The following is a 20,120-nucleotide window of genomic DNA, read 5'->3' on the forward strand; positions in this document are numbered from 1 at the left end:
TCCAAGGGATCCACTAAGTCAGAATAGGGTAGGTCAGGAAAGACAATAAGTAATAAAATGTTAATCTTATATATAAAAAAAGCAATAGACATGCACCTAGTGGATGCCTTGGGCATAGCCAATGTATTCATGTATTGCTCCTCATTTTTTCAAGATGTTTGAGAAACATCTTGAAAAAATACGGAGAAGTACATGACTGCTTACTATCTCCAAGGGATCCACTAGGTCAGAATAGGGTAGGTTAGAAAAGACCATAAGTAATAAAATGTTAATTTTATAACAAAAAATAATAGACATACACCTAGTGGATGCCTTGGGAATAGTTAATGTATTCATGTACTAGTACTCATTTTTCAAGATATTTGATGAAATATCTTGAAAAAATGAGTATTAGAACATGTCTGCTTACTATCTTTATGTGATCCACTAAGTCAGAATAGGGTAGGTTGGGAAAGACAATAAGTAATAAAATGTTAATTATATATATATATATATATATATATATAAAGCAGTAGACATGCACCTAGTGGATGCCTTGGGATAACCAATGTATTCATGTATTGCTTCTCATTTTTTCAAGATGTTTGAGAAACCTCTTGAAAAAATGCGGAGAAGTACATGACTGCTTACTATCTCCAAGGGATTCATTAGGTAGGAATAAGATAGGTTGGGAAAGACCATAAGTAATAAAATGTTAATTTTATAACAAAAAGCAATAGACATACATAATTTGAATTAGTTGATTAATGAATATTTTAATTTAGAATGACCGAACCAAGTAATGACACCGGTGGTGGCTCCAAGAGGGGCAAGGGAGCTTATTATATATGGTGCCAATATCGAGAAGGAGCTGTCCACCAAAAAAGTTAGCCATCTGAAAGTAGAGTTTGATGCACAAACTGGAAAAAATATTCAAACGTACGACAAGTGGTTCAACAATTCCATGGCTCGTTATATGCGTGACACCATACCCCCAACTACACTAACTTGGGAACAAGTAACGCTGGCTGATCTCCAAGTTATTCGACAGAGGTTATCTGTAAGAATTTTGTAAATCTTTAATAACTCACTATTAATTATTTTTTCTATCTTTATAATATTTTAACAAATTCCAAATTTAATTGTGATTTTAGGACAAATTCATTTATCCACAAGACAATCCAGTAATCAACGATGCCATGGTAAGAAAAATATAAAAACATCTGAGTGATTGGTGCCACACGATGAAGAAACACTGGGTAGAGGTTGGAGGAGAGGTGGACAACGAGAGAGCGAAGTCGAAACCTTACAATTTGATTAGTTCTTCTGATTGGGCAATTCTATGCGATTATTGGGCTTCTAATTCTTAGTAGGTATACCTTAGTTTTTACATTAATGTTTAATTATAAATTTACAATCTAGATTAATGAGTATTACTTTCAGTTTGAAGCGTATATCGAAGAGAAATAAAGAGGCCGAGCAAAAATGACCATACCAGGAGTACACGGTTCCAAATCCATCGTTGCCCATGTGTTATAATCACGTGAGTTATAATAACCTATATCTTTACGGCTACGAAAATATTATAAAGGTAATAATGTTTTAATAATTTGTTTTTTCAGATCGACCCGTCTACTAGCCAGTCTCCGAGCATGATCGACACATTCGAGTAGCTCCACAAGAAGAAGGATAAGTGGATTAGCAATGAAGCGGCAACAAAATATGTAAGTTGCCTAACCTTAACTAATTTATGATCATTTAACTTTAAAAAAGTTTAGTAAATAATTAATAAATACTAATTATTAAATGGTTGGTGTCAATTAGTAATTACCTATTAATTATTAATTAAATTTATAACAATTAAATCTTTATAATCTAAGTGCAAATATTTTTATGATTAATGATTGTGGACTAAGATAAAAAAAAGAACGTAACTAATGTTGTCCCCGTATCAGGGAGCTTATGGACTAAGTTAGCTTGTTCATGAAAATCCATATCTAAATCACAAACATGCAAATATTGTTGATGTATATGTTTAGAGACGTAAATTCCCCTTTAATGGAATTAACTGCTCTTACTGTATATATCAACAATATCTCCATTATTGTGATTTAGATATGAATTTTCATGACCAAATTAATTTTAGCCCATTTGCTCCCTGATATAGGAACAAAATTAATTATATTCTTTTGCAACCACTGGTCTGCAGTCATTAATGATTGGATGTTGGCATAATAAAGTTATACTTTATATGTAGTTATATTAAAAATTTTAAGTTAGGTTTTCAAATAACGTTATATTGGAGTGTGATATATGTGTTTTTTTATTGTGCAGACTGAGATGACCGTGCTGAGCATCGCAGAGTACGACCCTTGTATCATTTGCTGCTTCTTATATCGGCGATAATGTCGACGGTCAGTTCCCGCCTGATATGGACATTGTCACGAATGTCCTTGGGCCCTGCTAGCGTTATAAGAAAGGGTTTGGGGGGTTGCCTAGGTTGAGGGAAATTGACGCAAAGAGGGCAGCATCTTCATAAACTTCTCAAATGTCTGGGCAATTGTCACCTGAAGTGGACACCATTTTGCAGCAAACTCAGGACATTATACAGGAAAATTATAACCTAAAGAAGTATACGACTAAAATTGAGAGTCGTCAACAACGTCAAGATGTACTGCTCAGTGCTTTGTTGAGGCAGGGGGTGTATTGGCTCCTGGTTTTACTGTCGGCTTACCAGAAGAGGATCCGGACGAGGATGATGATGCTCTCGAGGGAGGGGATGATGAGGAGGACGGTACACATTTGTAGAATTTTTTTATTTAAAGTTTAATTAATTAAAGACAGAGTTTCTTTTATTTACTAACTATTATATTTTCATATTTAATACAAACAATTAACATGAATAGTTATAAAATATTTATTTATTTATAAAATCTTAATTTTTATTTCAGTTCTAATTAAATAATATTACTAAAAAATTAAATAATTATTAATATATTAAAATCAAAATTTATTAATTAATATTAATATATTGAAAATAAAATTAGTAATATTATTAAAAAAATTATTTAAAAAATACTTTTACCGGCATAAATTACATCGGCAAAAGTTTCTACCTTTACTAGTGCAAAAATGCGCCACTAAAAAACCTATTATTACTGGCGCAAAAAAGCGTCGCTAAAATATCCACCTTTGTCGACGCAATGTTGCACCACTAAAAGCAACAACTTTTGCCGGCATAATTTTTTCGCCACTAAAAGTGTTTTTCAAAAACGCGTCGGCAAAAGTCTCGTTTATTGTAGTGGGTGCTTTCGTTCTGCTTGATAGCTGTTGTATCTTGGGAAGTGGTTGCTCACGAATCCTCTAGCACTGTTCAAGTAGAGGGGGCAAATATGCTTTAAGGAAAGAATGTTTTGGATGCCTCAACTTTGGTTTAGTCCTTGTATTGTATTTTTGTATTTTCATTCTTCAATTAAATATATTAATATATATGTTTCGTTCTTCCCCACTATATTATTTCTAACACTTTATAAAAGCGTTGGCAACACATTAACTTTTTCGGTACAAAAAAGTGCCCATAAAAGCTATTTGCAACAAATTTTGGCTGTCGTTCTTTCACCACGCTTTGTTTTTCATTATTGTGAAATACCAATAAAATTCATATATGTATAGATTTATAGGGAAATTCTACAATAGGGGCGCTACTTTTACCCTTACTAGTAGGAACGACTTTATTTTTGGCACATGTAGAAATTATAATTAAATTTTTTGTATATGTTGATATACTCTAAAGTTATATTAGTCATCCCACTAATTTTTGAAAAATTTCGAAATAATTTACAGTGCCGAAAAATAGAGTTCAAAATAATAAGTTACAAGAAGATAAAAAAAAACAGACATGTGTGCTACTAACGATTTGAACTGTGTTTTTGGGACTGTAAATTATTTAGAATTTGTCAAAAACTAGTGGGATGTCTGTTATAACTACAATGCATACTATCATATAAAAAAAAAATTAGATTATAGTTTCTTTATGTGTCGAAAACAGAGACGCCCCTACCGGTAGGGGCAACAGTAGTGCCCTTACTATAGAATTCTCCTAGTTATGGTGTTGGAGATGAAGAGAATATATAATAATAGAGAAACGCAAAACCAATTATCACAAATCAATAATTAAACAAAATATGAGAGAAAACATAACAAAGGCTTGCACAAGTTGTAGCTTTTTGTCCAAATTCTCTATTCCAAACCACTAGAGAGCATTGTCTGAGGTTTCTTCAAGATAGAATAAGAATTGGGATACAACAAGCTATGAAAATCAACAACAATCAAGTCATTTCTTGATGAGTTTTTTTGGAGAATAATGGTAATATTTAAGTGCTAGAGAGAGTGCAAAAGTGTGATCAAGACCTTTAAATGCTTTAAACCCTATTTATAGTGTTAGCATCATCCTAGGCATTATCTCAACGTGTTTAAATTAAAAACACAATTTTGGAGCCAAAAATTGCAATCCCACACCAGGAAGTTGGGACATGTTGCAAAGAAGTAGGCAACTTGCAACATGTCGCCACTCACTAAAGCCTTTCAAAATGAGGGTTTCAGGCGATATGTTGCCTAGAACGAGTGACATATCGTCAAACCCTCTAGTTTTACACTACTGCAATATATACATTTCATGACTCTTTTTTTCATGACCCATAATTCTTATTTTACTTTATTTCTTACAATGACATATATGGTTGTTTCATATTCTGAATGTCTTTGATTAGAATTTATAGCTTTGAATTAGTTTGGATTAGTTGAGTCGTGAATATACATGTATTGATGGGTTTTATTGTTCTGTGATTTATTGGTCTGCTTTGGAACTGTTTATATGTTGTATAAGCAAGTTTTTAAAATTTGGGGATGTCAATTTTGCAGCTGTTATGCTTCCAGATTTTATAGAAAAGTATCGAGCTTTTAATAAGTTAATTATTTTGATGGTGACACAATGTCACAGGTAATATCTAAAAAGTCACCGCAGATTTGTGTCGATGTGGCTTGTTCCACGAAATTATTTGCGGCGATAATGTGAATATCAGGGGAAAACTTGTCGCCACTGATGTATATTTTATTTAAAAAAATAAAAATAAATGTAATAATATAAATAATTGAAAATTAAAATATTATAAAACATCCATAATTATAAAATATAGTCACTACATCCATAATCATAAAATGTAATTACAATATCCATAATTATATAATAATAAAATGTATTCATTACATTTGAAGTACAATAACATACTACTCATTCTCTCCTAAATTGGTAGCGTCGTCCGTATCGTTACCCCGTGGTGGATGTGGCGGCTGGGGTGGCTATGGCGGCTACGGCCATGGATACTATGGAGGTACGATTGACGATCCTGCTCCAAACGAGTAGTAAGGATATGGCGGAGGCTGCGTCGACGATGCACCAAACATGTAAGGATAATTTGGTGGAGGTTGTGATGGTACTGCTCCAAACATGTAAGACGATCCCATGGGTTGGGACGAGGGCAGTGGTGGTGCTCCGTACAGGAATGGATGGACTGGGGGTTGATGAGAAGATGAAGCTGCAGACGTGTCCGATGAGACCGAGGGTTGAGACGAAGAATTTTGTGGTGGCTGAACTTGCACATTAGGTCAACTGGGAAGAAATTGAGACATGAAATTGACTTGCACAGTCAATTTACCGTCTCCACCAAATCACTGTATTCACCAGGTGATTTTTGAGGAGGTGCCTGAGATTGAATGTTTTGAGAGGGCTGACAAGAGGATGGCCCCGTCCCCCTCAATTTGCAGCCCAATCCTCGCTCGTGACCCCGCCTCCATCCTAGTAATTTTTATAGGATCTAGATCTAGTCAACTGAGGAAGAACTATCCTCGTTCGATGCAGTAGCAGATGTCTGCTGACTTTGCGCCATAAAATCAACCTTCAATTTTTCCTGTTTTAAAGAAAGTGTTAGTAGGATTAAAAAAACATAATTATAAGAATAACACAAATATATTTGCGTAAACTTACATAATATTCTTGAGCAGCTTAATTGATAAACTGCATTGTCTCTTTCTTCAAGTGATAATCCTTCAAATCCTCAATAAGATTTGGATTCGTCTAAAAAATATGAACATTATAATTAAATTAAAATTAATTGCATTAATTTTTTTCCTTACTTTCTCTTGATGGCGGGCCGCCAACGATTTTGAACCCTGTGTTGTTGCATACTTCTGTTGCGCTCTGTTATCCTTATTCTTTTTTTTAGCGCTCCACCCAACGATGATTGGTGAATAACTCACAAATCTTCTTCCACTTGTCCTTGCTAACATTCTGACATGGGTTTTCTAGGATTTTGTCCTAATCCTCAGGTCCATTGTAAGGCCACTACTACAAAAATAGGCTTTAACATTGGTTTTTATACATCGAATTGTTGAGAAATACATAAAAATTGAAGTTAAAGCTTTTAACAGACTTATAACTTCGCCTTTTGGTTTGGCACTCAAAGGAATTAACCTATTACTTTGGTTTTATTGAAGATAAGTAGAATAGAGCTTTCAACTTTGGTTTTTTTAAAAAACCAAAGTTAAAGGTCTTTACAACCCTTTTCCACCTGCACGTCTCCTCATTCTGAAACGCAAACAGACCCGAAAAGCCCCATTACTATCGTGAGAGAGAAAATAGTTTCACCTATTTTCCATCATTTTTCTTGTTTTCTTCCAATTTCTTCCCTCATTTTTGCTAAAATACTCATCTTGATCTTAGAAAATTTATTATATTTATTTTTGAGAGGAAAAAGTTGTTAGTTTTATAATGGGTATGGGTGGTGGTAAAAAATGCCCATTGTTTTGGGGTTTTGAATGGATTTTCAACATCCAAACACATTTTTCAGCTTTGAAATAGGTATGGATCGTTAAATATTTGTTCGTATGATTTTTTTTTATATATTTTTTGCTTATTATTTTAGATTTATTATATTTTTGATAATATATTGATAATGTATAGGTTTTTAAGGTTGAGAATCTTGATTTGGAGTTGCATTTGACTATTTAAAAAGGCATGAATCTTCCAACTCTGTGTTTATGATAATTTTCTTTATTAATCCGAATTTAATATTATTATATTAATAAATTGATAATTTTTTGTTATTTTATAAAATATTATTATTGTTTATAATAATTATTTGGTGTATTAATCAAGTTAATATTTTGTTGTTGAAAAAAAAATTAATATGTTGTTGTTATAAAAAAATCAAGTTAATATTTTGTTCAAAGAGTCATTTGTATAAATATGTTTCAATGTTTAGTTTGTATTAAATATTAAATATGTTTGGTACTAGTAATATATAAACTCAATGATTTAATACTTTGTTTAAACGTTTTAGGACGATTATTGTTTTGGCAGTATTTTGGTTTTGAATTGGCGGTTATTAACTTGAAGATTAAATGAAGGTGAGTAAGTATTTTAGTTGTATTTATTACTATTGCACATATTTATAGAATTATAGTTAATTTATATTGAATTTAGTGGAAATTAGGTTTGAAAACTAGTGAAGTATGTTCTGAAAAATTTGTGTGTTGCGGTGGTATAAGGATGGAATTATGCATGTTGATTGTTGTTTTTCTTTGTATTGAATTAATAGGTACTTATGAAATTGAGATATGTTGTAGAAACAAAGGAAAATCTGCCCAATATTTTAGGATTTATTAATTGAACATGTTTATAAATATGTAGTAATTATTCATAGAGTTGTAATTTAAACTTTTTATGTTTGGTGGTAGGTTTTTAGTAGGATATCGAGAATTTGTGTACTGTGGTGATAACCATAAGTCCCTAGTTTGAAGTAACCTTATCATGCCTCTTGACTACATAAGGTTACTTTGAACTACAGAGCTTATGGATACCGTCAAAATTCAAGGCAGACATTCAAGATGGAAAATGGATTAACATGAGTTCTATTGTAATTGGAGACTAAGCTTTACTTTTTGCTATGAGGTATTCCTCAAGTTTCTGATAAACTTGACATGATTATGCTATTCTGCTTTATGAACTGTTGCAAATTTTAGTTGTAGATTGAATGTAACCAGGTTTGGGTAGTCCTATTTATAAGGAAAATTCTGCAAAATTTAAAAAAAAAATATTTAATACATAAGAAATTTCAATATTTCAAATAATTACTTAGGTGAACTTCACATGTTTAATTGTATGAACACTTTAGATGTTTATGTGGTACTTAGCTTTTATTTCTGTATGAATATGTATATATATGTACATTAAGTCTATATACTTTGTGAATTTATTTTATTTTAAGTTTATTGGAATGTTCAAATATATTTATTAATATTAAAATAATTACAAATTAGAATAAAAAAATAATTATGAAAATATTTTATAAAAAACCAAAATAATAATAAAAATATTTTTTTTAGGAAAAAATAAATTTAACTTCGGTTTTTAAATACTTTTAACTTCGCTCAGATTAACTTCGGTTAATATCTCTGCGAGATCCGAAGAATAACAAGTGAAAAAATTGAAGTTAAAGCATATTATTGTAGTTGTGTGCGATGAAAAATGGCGGTGTCTTTTTGTTTTCCTATCGCGGTATCGATCTTTCATCCCTTTCTCGATACCATCTATACACTGTTCGTAATCTGGTTGACCATCTATTTGATAATACCACTACATTGAAAAGAAAACATATTAATAATTGATTAAATAAATTGGTCACCTTAAAAGATACTATTTAGTAGTAACAATTAATATAAATTACTGACCTTAATATTTTTTTTTTGACTAAGTCTTTGAATTCTTTAGGCACTCCTTCCTATGTATCAAAATATCCAAGAATTCTCTATGAGACATGGGTGCCGATGAGGCAGACAAAAGCTGCATGCTCGGTCCCCACAACCTTGTACGAGCGTGGATCAAATGTTAGCTCCAATGGATGACCAACTTTTCTACGTCTGGCCTTGAGATGTTTTACAATGTTCGTGCCACAATCCTTTTTCTTTGGTGGGGCTGCTGTATTTGTTTGAATAATGAAAAATAAATTAGAAATATTAATATTCTAACAAATAAACAACATTAGCATGTTAGACAGACAAAAAAAATTACCTGACTCACATAAAGTCTTATAAACAAAGATACAAATATCTAAGTAGAATAATTACTATCATCATTGATTAAGTTTACATCTACTGGGGACAAATTCTCAACATTGTCATCACTAAGGTCGATAAACAATTCATCCTCCTCATTTGCTTCTTCTAAGTCTTCCAACATATCATCTTCATCGTCATTGATCAGATTGTTGCACAAGCAATTCTCCAAGATCGACACTCAATACAAAATTGGCTGAATTAGTGTCGTGCACAACATCAATGTCGCTAATCATATCTGGGTCATCCGAAATGTCCCAAACTTGGCGATGATTCACTTGTTGAACTATTTTCCAATCTCGTCCCTTAACAAGATCATTGATATAGAAAACTTGTTTTGTTTGACTTGCAAGTATAAACAGTTCATCTCTATACCACTCACCAACGACATTGATACTAGTGATGTTATTTTCGGAAAACGTTTTCTTCTTTTTCTGATCTGTGTTGAATCATTTACTTCAAAACAACACAACCGAATAGGCACTAGAAAAAGACAACTCTAGTATTCCTTCAAGTTGCTCGTAATAGTTAAAACCTTCAGTCCCGCAACAAAAACTCCATTATTTTGAGTGGTGCGATTTCGATCTCGATTGTATGTGAGAAATCGAACCCCGTTCACTATACATGCTTCATATGATTAGGCTAATACATCAAACCCTGACGCTAAGGCTAATAACTAATCCCCGTATTCTAATGACCCAAGCTGGTGCAAGTCATATATCTAAACCACAAAAGAAATAATGTAATGAGAAATTTCAACTACTAGATTTAATTGATTAGCAATAAACACCTTGCTAAGTAGAAATTACATTCTTATGAAACCACGATCAAAACTCTTTCTTCTGTAATAGCTTATGGTTAGCAGATGGATCCCTTTCTTGAACCTCAAGCATGTGTTCCTTGTGTATTAACATACATTAATGATTTTGAAGACGAAACATATTGGAATCTGAAGAATAAGAATATTTAAGTTTAATAAACATACTATAAATACTCTTCAGTTTCAGGAGAGTTCTCCATAATGAATCACTCAGCTGTGTTCCGAGTCTTCTCGTCGAGTGACACAAGAGTTCCCTTACTGAGTGGACGACACTGAGGTTGAAGCACTGTGAGATGTCGATCCACATAAGGTACATCTTCATTCTGATCAGGCTTATTGAATTTTGTTTCCACACCTTTGAAATACAAGGAACAAAATGACAAAGCCTCATCTGCAACGTATCCTTCGGCTATGGATTCTTCTGGACGAGCTTTATTCCTCACATAGTTTTTCAATTTTTTCATGTACATTTCAAAAGGATACATCCATCTCATAAAGACAAGACCTCCCTTAATAGCTTCGTCAGACAAGTGCAAATCCAGAAGGATCATTATGTCAAAGAATGCTGGAGGAAAAATCAACTTCATCTTGCATAGAATTATAATCATGTCATATTTTTCCTTTTCCATATCATTTATGTTAAGTGTCCTTAATCATAATTGTTTGAAGAAATTGTAAAATTCCATTATTGTGTTTGCTATGAATTTTGGGAAAAACTTCCATATACCAACTGCAAGTAAACGTTGCATGATAACATGACAGTCATGAGATTTCAATCCAACAATGTTTTAGTCATTCTCATATACTTTCTTCTTCAAATTAGAGTAAAATCCATCGGGGAGCTTTTTGCCTTTAAGAAATTGGAGGAATTCTCGTCGCTGATCAGGGATTAAGACATACAGAGCATGTGGCTTTAATAATCTTCTGTTCTCATCTTCATAAATCCACAACGGTTTCCTGACTCCCATATTCTTTAGATCATGTCTTGCATTAGTAGTGTCCTTGGACTTATCATTATCCAACAAAGTTCCAAGAAGACTGTCGCACACATTCTTCTCAACATGCATCACATCTATATTATGTTTTAACATGTTCGAGCTCCAGTACTTAAGTTCAAAAAAGATACTTTTTTTCCTCTAGTTACTTTCTCCGACATCTCTTTTGCGCTTCACACCCCAAACATATCATGTTTACCGGGAGCTTGAGGAGAGAGACTATTGACTTGTTCTAAAATTTGTTCACAAGTGAACTTAGTTGAAAAATCTCTTATCTCAATCGCGCCATTGAATTCTTTGTCCTTTCTGTACTTGTGATTTTTTTTCTTCAAGAAACAGTGATGGACAACATAAGACGTATTTCCAATTACTCGTATCGATGAAGTTTCTTCATTGCACGTTGGACAAGATTTGTATCCCTGCCCGCTCCATCTAAACAAACTACTACGAGCTGGATAATCGTTAACTGTCCACAGGAGAACAATTGGTTTTTTCTGCCATCTCTCGTATCCACCCCATTATTCCACAAGTCTTTCAACTCATCCACCAACGACCTCAAAAATATATCCATGTCCTTACCTGGTGATTTTGACCTAGGAATAAGGATAGTCAACATGAAATACTCCTCCTTCATGCACAGCCAGGGCAAGAGATTATAGTTTGTCAACACCATAGGCCACATGTTGTACGATAAACTCATGTTTCCAAATGGATTAAACCCATTGGCAGCCAAGAAAAGACATATATTTATGGAATCTTTTGCAAACTCAGGATGTTTGGTGTCGAAATCCTTCCACACAGACCCATCAACCGGATGACGCATCACCCCATCATTTTTTGATCTCCCTGTATGATGCCATAACATGTCATTCGTTGTACGCCTTGAACTATATGTTCATTTTAATCTGGGAGTCAGCGGAAAATAACGCATGACCTTATGCGGAACCCTTTTTCCCTCGTCTTTTCATTGATCCATCTATTACTCCCACACACCAGACATGAATCTTTACTTGCATGCTCATTGTAAAATAAACAACAATCATATTTACACACATGAATCGACCAGTATCCTAACCCTAACTTGTTTAGTTTCTTTTTAGCCTCATAGTGTGTTGTAGGGATTTTATTATTTTTCGGAAACACAAACGTCAATAACTTTAACAATTCATCAGATGATTTGTTAGGTCACTTCCCCTTCACTTTCATGTGCATCAACTTCGTAAAAAGTTTAGATATGATATCCAATCCCACCCTGGATACAACTCAGCTTCAATCTCATCGAACAACTCATCGTAATATTGACCCATCCGACTACCTTCCACACCACCTGCTTCGTCTGCAGTTGTCGGCAATACAAAATCATCAATGACATCTCTCATCTCATCTATGTCTTCATTCTCCTTGACTACTTATAAGGGACACCTACTTCCGCTTCCCCATGGTAAATCTACTGTTGATAATTTTCTTGAAAACTCCAATCAAATACATGAGCATCCACCGTATCCACATTTTGCAATCTAGCATTCGAACATCTAACACACGGACATGGGATCCTCCCGTCACAATCGCCATTCTCAAGAAGGCTTGGTGACCGTTCCAATAAGCATCGTCGTGACGATTTCTCATAGTCATCCAACTCTTATCAATCATCATCTATGGTACAAAAGTAAAATATCATTAAGTAGAACTGACTATGTGTGTGTAAGTGTTCTAATCCACCTTTTCACTCCACTTTTAAAAGGGTAAAGAACCTATCCCATTCACGTTTGTAGTATTATTTAATCTACACTCTTTTCATTGTTTTGTTTGTGTAAAAATTTCAGCATCACCTCCTTATGGTTATCATAAGTAGGCAAACTAATATTAAGCATGCCCACTTACGAAAACAAATAAGGAGACATATACCAAAATCTCTACTAACGAAACAATAAAATGAGTAATAGATCAAATTATAAGTATACAACAAACCCAAACTATCCATGCGGACGTATAGCATCCTAGATAATTCGGAGAAGCGTATTTAAGACTTCTTCGAATGGGTCTAAGGCTTTTTGTGATTAAAAATAATAAAGAAAACATTATCACTAGGTGATAATTTATAACCCTTCTATCCTATCTTTGGTAATAAAATTTTATGACCAAAGAGAAAAATAACAAAAATAAAATATTTTGTCGAAACATTTTATGATGTCTTATGGAGTCTTATGATTAGCTCAAATTATGAAGTAACACATTTTAAAATTATTATAAAAAGTTTAAAATAAAAAGGTCCATATATAATTACCTATATATTTATGAAGTACAACTTAGTCAAGTTTAGTTTTATTCAATTCATATTGTAATTATTATTATTTAAGTATCTTCAAATTATTTAATTATTAAATTAATAATTGAATTATTTACTTATCTTATTAATTATTAAATTAATACTTTATTATTTAACTATCTTATTAATTAAGAAATTAAAGTTTTATTATTTTCTTATCTTATTCCAAACTCCAACACCCAACCCCGACCCCCAACACCTGATCCCAAACCCCCAGACCCCCGACCCTCGACCCACTAACCACGACCCTCGAGCGACAAACCACGGCCCCAACCCTCAAACCCAAACCCCCAACCCCGACCCCGAACCTGACCCCGGCCTCGACCCCCAACACTTGACCCCAAAACCCTAGACCCACTAACCACGACCCTCGACTAACAAACCACGACGCCTCAATGTTTTTTATCATTTTTTTAAAATAATGTTTTTAATCAATTAGTATTATAATTATTTATCCTAACTCTACAGCATAACAATTGTATTTTAACCTATCCCAAAATTTAAACCCTGCAATTAACACTCCGAAATTCCCAGATCAGTTCACAATATACATATTAATAACAATAAACTTTTCAACATACACCATAAACACATATCATCAACTAAATTGAAACACTAATCTTTCAAGTTCACATTTATTAACCAAAATCAAAAAATTATATTTCAAGTTCACATATTAAATCTACATACAACTAATATTTCTAAAATTTCCAAATTTAAATAGAAATACATACACCCAAATTAATACATACATAGAATAATCTAATAAAAACTAATACATATTCACACACACACACATATATATATCAGATTAAAAACAATAAAAATAAAAAATTTCTTAAAAACAAACCTTGGTATATACCGTGCACTGCAGTCTTGAACACCAACAACACCCCAATAGAAATCTTTTATTTTCTCATTCCACAAACAAAAACCAAAACCAAAGTAAGTGAATTAAAATCAATGAAGAAATTTATACACATATACACACACTTATACACGTATACACACACTTATAGGCATATACACACATATACACATATATACAAATCTGAAATTTAAACAAAAATAAATTGAAAAAAATTTTAAAAAATGAAACCTTGTTTGCCTCTGTAATGGGTTCGCTTGGTGTGGAGGTAGACATAGTGGTGATTTGGGGGGGGGGGGGGGGGGGTTGGTACGGCTGTGGAGGTTGTGGAAGTGGTGAAATATTTTTTTAGGGATTTAGGGAAAAATTGGAAGGGGAAAGACGGGGGGAAAAAGAAGAAGGGGTCCGTGAGGGTGGTGGGGACGGCGATGGAGGGGTGGGCTGGGGTGCGGCGGGGGTGGATGGCTCGGGTGGTGCGGCTGCAATGGAGTTTTTCGGGTGGTTTTTGCGTGAGAAATGAGGAGGGGGACGAGTCTGCGTCGTGTATATCGAACCCACTATTAGCGGCGACACCCGTTGCCGCTAATAAATTAAGTAGTCGTCGTTGATGTATAAGCGACATCATTTTTATCTAACTTAAATGATGTCGCGAAAATCGAAAACAATACCACCAATTTTCCCACAAAAAATTTCTCTCCAACATTAGCAACGACTAGTCGCCGTTAATAATTTTTAAACATTTGACACAACAATCAATGGCGGCCAATTCTCACATTAGAATCGACACGTCACCGCTAATAACGATTGAAAATAATTGGGTAATTGCGATATTTATCTGCGGCGACAAAGCTTCGACGCCACTAATAATTGTGTTATTAGCGACGGAACTTTATCACCATTGAAAAACCTTTTTCTTGTAGTGGGGGTAAGTAAATATCAAAGATTATAATTATATTAATACTATAAAATTGATATTAATTAATAATTAATTTCATTAATATATTTTTATTTTATTTTTTTAGCTCAACAAAAGTAGATATACTGAAGAACAACTTGATGAGATGAAACAAGAATGGGCACGGGAAATTTAGTTCAAAATCATTGTTTGTATTAGTTTTTTTTGAATGATTGTTTGTATTTGTTTTAGTTCTAACAAATATTATATACTATTTCATATTAATGAAAAAAATTAATTTAAGAAATTATATATATTTATATTAATTAAAATAAATATATTAGATAATTTAAATAGCAATATATATATATGATTCAAAATATGTAAAAAAATAAAAAATAATTCAAAAGGGACATGAAATGTGGTACAGTCATAGTTTTCGCAACCCATAAAAAAGACAATGAAAATATATATTTCATGTTCTTTTAAAATGGTTCTCAAAAGTGATCCCCAACCCTTTTCATGGGTCAAGACAAATTCATGCTTTTAATGACTATAACTTTCATGACTTATTTAGTTGCGTCATGAAATGTATTTAATGACCATTTTAAATGGTCTTAGAAAACCACTTTTCTAATAGTATTTAACCTTCGTTTTTATGCATAAATTACTTTGGAAATTCCAAAACCTATTTAGACATGTTTAGATATCGCATTGTATTCATTTAAACATAAATTGGTGAATTTTAGATGCTAACTACAAAAACTCAAATTTCACACCTACTTGTGTGAAACATTCTATTGCTTTACACCTAATTGTATAAGACAATTTAATGTTTATATTTAACTAATCTTGACTGGTAGTATGTTAATATTTGCTTATACTTGATTATATATATTTTAACAATTAAATATGACCAATTTGATGATTAATTTAATAGAAATTAATATTTAATAAATTGTTATAATTCAACGTCTAAATATTATTATGTACTCGTTAGAAATTCTTATATTTCATATATTTATACTGAGGAAAATTCTTTTAACTTTAGGGTTTAGTTAAAGTATAATGTACAAGACAATTCTTGTGATTCATAACTACGATGTTGGTCGGTTGGACTTTTGAAAGTTATTTTTGGGATTTTAAAACTTAAAAGTAATTTTAAGAATATTGAATTTATAATTGTTGTGTTTGGTAAAATTTTTGTTTTTGAATTTTTTAAACACAAAAATGGAACTATTATTTTTATTTTTGTTTCTTTATTTTAAAAAAATAAAAATATGTTTAGTAATTATTTTTGTTTTTTGTTTTTAAAACAAAAAAATAATAAATTTGTTTGATAAATTTTATTTTTATTTTTTGTTTAACAATATAAAATGAGGTGTTAATTTGAAGAAGAGAAGAAGAAAAAAAAGTAAAAAATGGTTTAAAATTCTTTTGAAAGTTAAAAAATTTTATTTTCAAAATTTTAATTAAATTTTTTAAAAATAATAAATAAAAATAGAGTTATCAAACATTATTTTATGTTTAATTATCAAATTTTTAATTAATTAAATAAAAACTTATTTTTTCTAAGTGTTACCAGTTAGTTTGACATTTTACTCTACGCAGCTCTTTGAGAAGAAAATAATCTTTATAACTTAAAAAAGAGTTTTTAGAAAAGCCCTATGCCAAAAGCATCTGTCTAGCCAATCAACGCCTATGATCCTCTTAATGGCAGTATTAGTGTACTTTAGACATAATAGTTGTAGTTGTATATATCATCAAGAGACGTATACAATATTCAATAGATGGATAACAATGATTTTTATAACTTAGTGTACTTATATAATATTTTTATTCGTTAAAATTTTATGTTTAATTAAGCTTATGTATAGTACTATAAATATTATTAGGTACACATAAATAGCTTTCTTTAAAGATATGTGTATTAGGGGAAAACATGTAGAAGAATAATTGCATTAGAAATTTTGTTTATTTTAATTTTGATTGGGATTCTTTTCTTCAATTTTTATTTTATCATTTTGAAATTATAATAATAACCCTTATGTAGATTACATTATAAAACAAAGTAAATCTTTCAAATGATCACAAGATTATTGTGATTAAAAATTAAGAAATGCTTTTTGCTTAGAGATTAAGTAAGAATAATAATTAAAAAAACTTTAAAGTTGCAACTAAAAAGTGTATTTCTAAAAATATAATTTCTTTTAGAAGAAGAATGCATCTTATTATGATTGAAATAAAATAGAGTTACGGAAATATACGAGGAGTAATTTTTTCCATTTAGGAAATCTCATTGTTTAGCCTAAGCTCATATTATCCATATACAATAATGTTAAAATTACGACTAATACGAGAAAAAAATACCCTTAAAATATTAGACAATACAATTTGGATATCACTAAAAATAACACTTTATTCATTATTGTACACAAAATTAATATTATTCAATGCTAATACTAATGAGAATGAATCAAATAAGAAAAATGTTTGAATTAGAAGACCAATAGCTTTGAGCCTAAGTCTCACCAAAAGAGTCAATGCTCCCACTTAAAATGCCTTTAGGACTCCTTAATCACCAAAACCTCAAGATTAGAGACTAGTATGGAAAAAACATTTTAAAATAAATCTATTGAAGATTGAACTGTGTACGACATTAGTTAATTTAGTTGCATATACAATTGATATCAGTCACAAGAACTATTATACTATAATGATAACAAAATTCTGAAGCATGCTTCATTCTAATTTAAAACAATTTATGGTAATATTACCAAACTCATTAAAGTTGCCCAAAAATAACAACTCCAAAATCAACCATATTCGTGGAAGCTGATATTGCCGCATCCACAAAGAGAGTGAGGTTATGTATTTCTACAACTTCTCTTCTTTGTCTAACAGATCTTCTGACAGTTGATTGTTCAGTTGGATTTGTGCCTTTCATATAACATCGCAATAAGAATAAAGCCAATATGGCACTTGTTGTGGTGTTCTTGTTTGTTGTGGTGAGCTTTCTTATTTCTTTTGAACCAAACTATTCATGCCACAATTAAAATATTTTGAAAAACGTCTTTGTCTAAGATTTCATATGCATATAAAATTATTTCCTTAAAAAAGATGTTTTCTCTACTGCATAAGAGAAATGGAAAATTTAGACACTTCCATATTTTTTGAGGAAAATGACACCAAAAACTGCATGTACATTAGAATCATCCCCAAATCCACATTAATGACAATTATTGTAAGAAGAAATATTGCGAAGATGTAATCCAATTAGAGATTATAATATTTTATGAAAATCTCTCCAAGCAAAGTGCAAAAAATTTCTTGGTATCTTAATTGCCCAAAAGATTTTCACCATCTCAAAAGGACCTCACTTGATGAAAAAGGAAGTGAGTTATTTATGGTCATTGCTAGATCATATCCACTTTTAACATAATAGTTTTCATAAAAAAAATATAATTTATTTTCTAATGTAGTTTAATGACAAAAAACTACATTATTATTCCTGAAAGATGGAGTGGAATAATATAATAAAAATACATATGTATCGAAAAAAATGTTATATTTAGTCAAATACTATTTGTGCTGTGATAAAAATATATTTTAAAATGTCGAACTGTTATACTTAGTTAATAAATGCTTTATTCAAAATGTCTCGATGATTTTTTTCCTTTCTGAACAGGGGAGGGGATGCTTAATATAAAAAGAATTTAAAAAAATATATCAACCACCATATTAAAAGCGTCAATAAGTAATAAAAATAACTCATATTAAATTATTAATCATGTAGGAACATGACTTCCATCAAGTGTATATATCTCTTTGCACATCTTAAAAAATTCCCTTTATTTTCATATATTTTATTCTGCTAATACATGGAGAGTGATGAATGTGAATTAATCATTCTTTATAAGCATTTAACGGTCCATACTTTGAGTTTGATTTTAGTGATATGAATCAATGAATTAATGATCAATATGTATACAGAGATATGATTATACTTTGTAATACCTGTTATAGATTAGTCATTAGTTATAAGTAACATGAAAAACAAATTTTGAGAAAAGAGAACCAAATTAAAGATGGTGAAATTTTGGAATTAATTTAATTACGATCGTGACTATGTATGTTTAATAAGTGGTATGATTTTATAATAATATTAATTGATTTGTCCCCCTTAATTTCTTGATACAATGATAAGACGTTATAACTAATTATTAGAAAAATGGACTCACCAACCATTATAAATATAAGCAAACAAGAAGCATAAATGCATATATATATAGTATTAAATTAATATAGCATAGACACTGTGACGATGAGCATTATTGCTAATTAAATCAACATATAGATGCATTATATAGCCAAAAACAAGCAAACAATTATAACATATAGTTTTAGGGGAATTCAACTTGCTTAACGAGGACCCTGATCGAAAAAATATTCCCCTTGTTTCCAACATTTAAGAAATATGCTTCAAATGTATTTTCGAATCATATTATCCTTGCTATAATTATTGCCACACCCAATCTCTCTTCTCATTCTCTTTTACCCTCTCCATCTCCCTTATCCTGAATCTCTCTCACTTGGGGTTCTTATTCCCATTTGCTTACATTTTTTTTGTCATTTCTCTTGCCAAATAGTGTAAATTCATTAATATAGCATATTCATTAATTTCCCCATGAAAATACCACCATTCGAAGTTGTTGCAAGAGAAAAATTGGGTAAGCACCTCCCAATCTAATGTAGTTAAGTACATAAATTTAAAGCATAAATATATAGAAATTGGGCAATTTTATATAAGCTTTTTGTGTTGATTTTTTAAAAAAATTTCTTGTACTAAATTGAAATATGAAATCTGGGTACACGTGTGTGATTATTTATTTTTTAATAAATTCATTGATTTTAGATGAAAGATTCAATGGAATTCGATGACACTCGATTGGTTTCAATGGTAATTTAGCTGAAATGACCCTATTTAATTGGCTCATCGTTTTCTCCATTGGTGTTGATACCAAATAAAAGAGTGTTTGGATTGGTTAAAATACAAAGTTTAAGTA

Source organism: Humulus lupulus, chromosome 2, assembly GCF_963169125.1.
Source record: "Humulus lupulus chromosome 2, drHumLupu1.1, whole genome shotgun sequence".
NCBI lineage: Eukaryota > Viridiplantae > Streptophyta > Magnoliopsida > Rosales > Cannabaceae > Humulus > Humulus lupulus.